This window comes from Xyrauchen texanus, chromosome 21 (assembly GCF_025860055.1).
Source record: "Xyrauchen texanus isolate HMW12.3.18 chromosome 21, RBS_HiC_50CHRs, whole genome shotgun sequence".
NCBI classification, from domain to species: Eukaryota; Metazoa; Chordata; class Actinopteri; order Cypriniformes; family Catostomidae; genus Xyrauchen; species Xyrauchen texanus.
The window spans coordinates 612,928-617,927 of NC_068296.1; the positions used below are offsets into that span (position 1 = coordinate 612,928).

Below are 5,000 nucleotides of genomic sequence, written 5' to 3' on the forward strand. Positions count from 1 at the left end.
TATTTTCCTTATTTGACATTGTATATCTCTGGGTGTAAATAAGGTGGTTCTGAAAAACTGCTTTTGTTTTGTTCTCAATCATGTCGACTCTATCTGTGAAAATTTAGTTGATACGACAAAGCGATCATAAGTTGTAACATTACAAATATTATTGATCATAGTGTCCAAAAACATCTCCAAACAAATAAAAGATAATAATTGTACATAAGAACTAATTACACATGCAAACACAACAATGACTAAAGGTTTGCATAGCATGCAGACATGATTTTAGTCATGAGATTTCACAGAATGAGTTTCATTCTGTGTCATTTGAGTCATCATTGAGTCTGTGTCGTGTATTTGGCGCCATCTCCTGGTGGTCATATGTAACATTGTGCTTCATGTGGATTATCTAATGATCTATACATCTGATTATCTTGTGTGTGGACTCCATTGAAAGATAATCACAGACTCTAAGTAATGGTTTATGTTTAATTTATGGTTTGTGAAGTTATAAGCGAACATGTGCTTATAAGCAACACCAGCATAATTGTCAAAGACATATATTTAGCTGTTACTCGCTATATATTCATCTGTGAGTAAAACAAATAGTCTGGTTGTATTTTACTCTTTAAGAACTTTCCAACAACATATGACACATGAATATTTGATCAGTTTGATGTTTTTACTGATTGCAATAAAACTAATAAATAATCAAAACGTAACACTTCTGATTTATCTGCAATATTAAAAAGCACTTGTTCAGTTTTGGTCATAATGTCTGCATGTACTGGAAAATACAGCTTCTAAACTATCAAACAATACTTATTATGTGTTGGTCAAGAGTGTAGTTATTAATATTTTGAAGATGGCTTTTTCTTCTCAAGTGCAAAGAGGAACTTCTCTAAGTATTGACAGAGCTTTAACATGCATGGACACAAATCATATCTGAATGCATCTATTCATACATTTCAAACGACTTGCAAGAAAGTGCATTTGTGTTCCAGCTTTCAGCATGCACGATGAACATTAAAGGAGGAGTGGCTCAGTAATTGAACAGATTGTAGTCAGTTCATTCCCCAAAACAGCAACAGTCCCGCCTGCAGGAGTCAGTAAAGCCTCTTCCAGTCAGAGCAGTTCCTCTTCAAGAGTCCCAGAATCACTCCAGCAGATCCGAAGGGCTCAGAAGCACGAGAGAATCCCACTTTAGCCAGAATCACATTCATGATTTATGAACGTCAGTCCGGAGAGTTTGTGTGAACGCGTTCAGTTGGAATAAACAAGACTTTAACGAACTCTGAACTTTATTTAGTTTTGGCCTCGGACAGGTAAGACAATCTTCATTTTCATGTTGAATGACTTTATTATCACCGGAGGAGTCGAAGTTGTTCGAGAAACGTGCGGCTGTTTATAATCGGAACTTTGCGACATTTTAGGACGCTTGTGGACATTTAGTCTTCTGTTGATTTACTGTACTCAGATAAAAGATGAGTTTCTTTCACTGATGTGTGAAAGAACTGTAACAGTGTTTAGCCTTCCATTAATCCCACTTTAGATTGATGTTAATGAAGGAACAGCTTGCCCATTAAAAACACTAAACACTTTACATTAAGTTTCATGAAGTGCATGTTTAAATACTCTGAAATGACAACTTGATTCAGTTGTTTATATGTTCGGATTTAAAGGTGCAACTATTGATCTGTAATATTATCAGTTTCATTAAAGTGTTTCCAAAATGAAGATGAGACAGTATTATGGTGTGCAACTGTGCATATGATGAAAAGTAGGTGCAAATAGAGCTGTGAGGTTGATGTGAGTGTGAAATGCTGGAGCTCAGACACTGAGATATTTCAGGAATTAAAGCTTCAGAGAGACACAACAGCTGAGAAGAGATCAAATGAACTAAAGTGGAGACAATATGTGCTTCAGGCCCTGGAGAAGAGTGTCATGCTTTCAGGTGTCACACACACACACACACACACACACACACACTGTCAAAACTACAATTGTAATGCACATGAGGACATAAAGATGATTTGCAAGTGGAGTAGTTAATCTAGGAATAGTTCATCTCAAAAGGACAATTTACCATCAGTTAGTGTGTTTACATGCACGCCAATAAGCTGATAACTCCCAAAAATCAGCCTAGAGAATAGCTAAAAAAACGTGTTTACACGAGACTTGAACTTATCGAGATATTCTCTGCTTTTGACATCCAAGAGCGAAGAGGCATGCGAACAACACGTGCACACATTGGATGAGAATGTTTACATGTTTAGTGAACTAAATTCTTGAGCCGTTTATGACCTTAAACCGATAAAGGAACACCGGTTAACATGATTTACATGTCCACACGTTGTCAGCTTTTTAGCATAATTTGTGTAGAAACCATGTAAATACAGCAAGTGTGCATACTCACCATTATATCATTCAAAACACTTAGGATTTTCTTTTTTCCGTGAAACACAAAGGGGCTTTTTGTGATCTGTACTGGTGGTCGACCGATATTTCACAGAGGGCGATAAATCAGACGATATTCTGACTTTTTTAATTATCGGCCGATAGGTGCTCTGGGTATCTCAGCGAGTATTGCCGCTGACTATCACACCTGGAGTCGTGATTTGAATCCAGGGCGCTGAGTGACTCCAGTCAGGTCTCCTTAGCAACCAAATTGGCCCGGTTGCTAGGGAGGGTAGAGTCACATGGGGTAACCTCCTCGTGGTCACTATAATGTGGTTCTCTCTCTCGGTGGGGCGTGTGGTGAGTTGTGCGTGGATGCCGCAGAGAATAGCGTGAAGCCTCCACACGTGCTACGTCTCCATGGTAACGCGCTCAACAAGTCACGTGATAAGATGCGTGGATTGACGGTCTCAGATGTGGAGGCAACTGAGATTCGTCCTCCACCACCCGGATTGAGGCGAGTCACCACACCACCACGAGGACTCGCATTGGGAATTGGGCATTACAAATTGGGTAGAAAAATTTTATATTATCGGCCGATTTGTTTCTTGAGGGCGCTGCGTATCACCTGCTTGCATTTGAAGCAACTGAGACGTTTAAAGGATCAGTCACGGTTTGTTTTGTTGTTACGTGTCATCATGGTGCTACAGTAACAGACCGCTGTGCAACACAGTCTCTAAATGGTCTGCATATCAGAGCCGTGACAGAGATATATATATATATATATATATTGCAATCTTATGTTTGATATTTACTATATTAAAATGTGCAATATATTAGCATTGCATCGGCATATCGGCCACCCCACTCTCTGGATATCGGCATCGGCGTTTAAAATTAAACATCTGTCGATACCAACTATTCTGTACAAATTATGAGCTATATTCCAAGTCCTCTGAAGCCATATGTTAGCTTTATGTGAGGAACAGTCCAAAGTGTATGTTGTGACAAGCTGTCGTATGACTTCAGAAGACTTGAAATACAGCGGACGAGTCATACGGAGCACTTTGTAATACTTTTGTTGTTTCAAAGAAGGAATGACGTCAGGGAATGCAAATATGGCGGAATTTCCATTATTGGCTGAACTACTCTATTTTCTACCGAAGAGTCCATCTACACACATGATTGCCCCATATTGTTGAGGCTATCTGATGCCCCTTCATGCGCTGAGATGTGCTGCATCCACAGCGGGGCATTTTGGGTCCTTGTGTAAACAGCCTCCCCAAAAGATCAGCATGGACCCCTTTGACACTGACCCCCGCATTCCCATTCTGCGTCGTGTCTGGAGCCTTCTGGCGGGGACACATGTGCCAATATCCTCTCTGCTGAAGGGAGGGCACGTGTCTGAGTTTTTTTAGTTCATGAGTCCCAACCCCCATCAACTTCATCTTCCTCTTGCTTTTGAAAAGTTTGATTAAACTCACCACACCAAGTATTGAAGTCATGTCTAATCAAACCCTTCAGCTGGATCTCATTGTTTTTCAACTTTTATTGGAGGCTTTTCCCTTTGGGGATTATAGAGCCAGTGTAACACGCATCAAAGCTTTCCAGCGCAAACGCTCTGTGGTGTGCCCATCACGGTGCCCCAATCAAACGCTGTCTCGGTGCGTGATTTGTTTCGACATTGAGTAAATGGATTTAAACAACTGCACATCTCTTTATGTTGTTTACATCATCTCTGTTTGTAACTCATTGTGCTTAATTGAGCATGATGACCAGTTAAAGGTGCGTTCAGTAACATTGGCAACACTTATTGGTACACATACATCTTTAAGTCCAAAAGTTGTATTTGTTAATGTTAATGCCAATATGAACTACTAACTATGATTGTGAATGACTTTACACAATAAAGTCATTCATCATGAACTACTACCCCAAGGGGTCTCCCGGATATTGTTACCCAAATGTTGATGGGTATGTGACGGTGAGAATAGGCACTTTTCAATGCAGAAATAATGCAAAAGCAAATAATGATGGATAAAAATAGCACATATTATTTGTGTGTTGGATTAAGTGTATTTACCTCTTAACTGGAACACGCATTCTGTACCATGAGGTGACATTTTGCATAAGCATGACATAAACAACAATTGAAAATGTGTTACGGTTGACACACTTTACACAAGTATATCATTTTAACAGGTATATCAATGGATGCGCTAAATCCCGGAACATTGCACAAATACTCTGACCAATAAGGGGAAAGTTGTCACATGCTTACATGTGACTTAATGACACAGTTTTGAAATGTCGCCTTGTGAAAGTGAACCGAGAGGAGAATGCAACATTGTAGCAATTTTATCTCCTGTTTCAGAACAAATCGTTGAAAACGCTCAAATCACGCGAGTTACTTTAAACATTTTACACAGATATTTCTATTCCTTTCTGTTGAAAGTTTAGCAGTTACACTTTTGAGTGCACTAAGATTTAAAAAATCATTGAAAGCATATTACCCAAAATAATACTGTTTATTTTCCATAGAGCGTTTACAGAAGTTATTATTTAACCAATATCTTTCTTGTTTACATCGTAAGTTGCTCAAACTCGTCATGTTTAAT

At 39.1% G+C, this 5,000-nt stretch overlaps 1 protein-coding gene across 1 annotated transcript in view; it reads left to right on the forward strand.

Annotated features, from left to right (window-relative positions):
• Window positions 1-1,105: 1,105 nt before the first annotated feature.
• The window catches only part of LOC127661955 (tetraspanin-9-like), a 320,984-nt gene continuing 317,089 nt past the window's right edge, over window positions 1,106-5,000 (forward strand). The window contains exon 1 of the mRNA XM_052152946.1: window positions 1,106-1,310. The gene's annotated coding sequence lies outside the window, so the exon portion shown is untranslated. The remainder of the gene's footprint in view (window positions 1,311-5,000) is intronic.